The sequence below is a fragment of the Onychomys torridus genome, chromosome 5 (assembly GCF_903995425.1).
Source record: "Onychomys torridus chromosome 5, mOncTor1.1, whole genome shotgun sequence".
NCBI classification, from domain to species: Eukaryota; Metazoa; Chordata; class Mammalia; order Rodentia; family Cricetidae; genus Onychomys; species Onychomys torridus.
In genome coordinates, this window is record NC_050447.1 from 87,438,916 (window position 1) to 87,440,358 (window position 1,443).

Sequence of the window (1,443 nt, forward strand, 5' to 3'; positions counted from 1 at the left end):
AACAATTTTCCAATGACTAATTAATGCATTTTGATATAAGTAATGTCAGAATACCCAAAGTGGTTGGTGGCTGATTTTGCATTGAAATTAGTAATTTGTAGGTAAGTTAATGTATTTTATAATTTAAAATGTTAACCATATTAATTTGTCAGAAATAAATGTAATGAGCAACACAGTTGCAAAGAGATGGTGGTCTGTGTGAACACGATGTCTGCTAGTGAGTGGTGGAGCAGAGATTGCTGCATGCATTCTCCATCGGGAAGCTTGTGGGAAGAAAGCCCAGTTGTGAGTTTGTAGTGACTGTTGAAAGGGACAACAGAGTGTAAAAAAAACGTGCACTGCCTCTAGAATCTTCCATCTGGGAATGATTTATTAGCCTTCGCAGTTAATTGGCTAAAATAGGTTGCACTGCTTCTCCTCAGTTCCCAGGGGACAGGGAACTTTCTTATTTGTCCAGAGTAGATGAAACAGCTGTAATGACTACAGCCGCTCAACTAGTAGTTGACATCATTAGAAAAGCGAAAAGCTCAGAGCTACTGGGACTGGACCTATGGCTCAGTCAGTAAAGCATCTGCCTCGACAGCACCAGGATCTGAATTTGATCCCCATGATGTAGGCATTTGAGAGCCATGGGGGCCCCCCTTGGCCGAGATGGACATGATCCCGCGACCAAAGTATAGGATAATCAGTTGTCATCAAAAGCCAACCTGAAGTATGGATCCTTGTCTCTCATCAATGAGGAATAAAGATGCACACGTAGGTGGAATGAGCATGGGAAACCAATATTAAGAAAAGAGCAGGAGTGCTTGCTTCGGTAGCACACCTACTAAACTTGGAACGATACAGAGAAGATTAGCATGGCTCCTGTGCAAGGATGACATGCAAATTCGTGAAGTGTTCCATATTTAAAAGAAAAGAAAAGAACAGGAAAAACTAAGATTTCCATAGTGAGAGGGATCCCCAGAGGGTTCTGTTGAGCTGCTAGCCCAGCGTCTTTGCTTGTTTGTTTTTTCTGTGTAGTCCAGGCTGTCCTGGAACTTGCTATGTAGCCCAGGCTGACCTCAAACTCACAGAGATCCGCCTGGCCCTGCCTCCCAAATGCTGGGATTAAAGGCGTGTGCCACCACTGCTTGGCTTCCAGTGTCTTTTTATATGGAAGAAACAGGACAAAGACTGAGGGAATTTCTACTGGGATTGGCTAACTCTCTGAGCAAATCATCAACCACACCAATGAAGCATGCGTGTCCCCCAGACCTTGGCTTGGTTTGTCAGCCTCAGACCTTGGCTAAGTCTATTAACACTTGGCTTTGGTAGGGTCCACTAGCCATTGATTAAACAGTGCTCTCATGTTTATGTGACCAGCTCATAGCTCATCATGGACCCTTATTTTTTCTACCTATGGGGACCTAACTCCTACCACAGCTGCCACAATGTAGCTGCCGT

General features: G+C 44.1%; 1 non-coding gene across 1 annotated transcript; it reads left to right on the forward strand.

Annotated features, from left to right (window-relative positions):
- The first annotated feature begins 802 nt into the window (after nt 1–802).
- LOC118584978 lies at nt 803–909 on the forward strand. Its single transcript, XR_004945133.1, has one exon. It is a non-coding gene; the product is annotated as a U6 spliceosomal RNA (small nuclear RNA).
- The last annotated feature ends 534 nt before the right edge of the window (nt 910–1,443 follow it).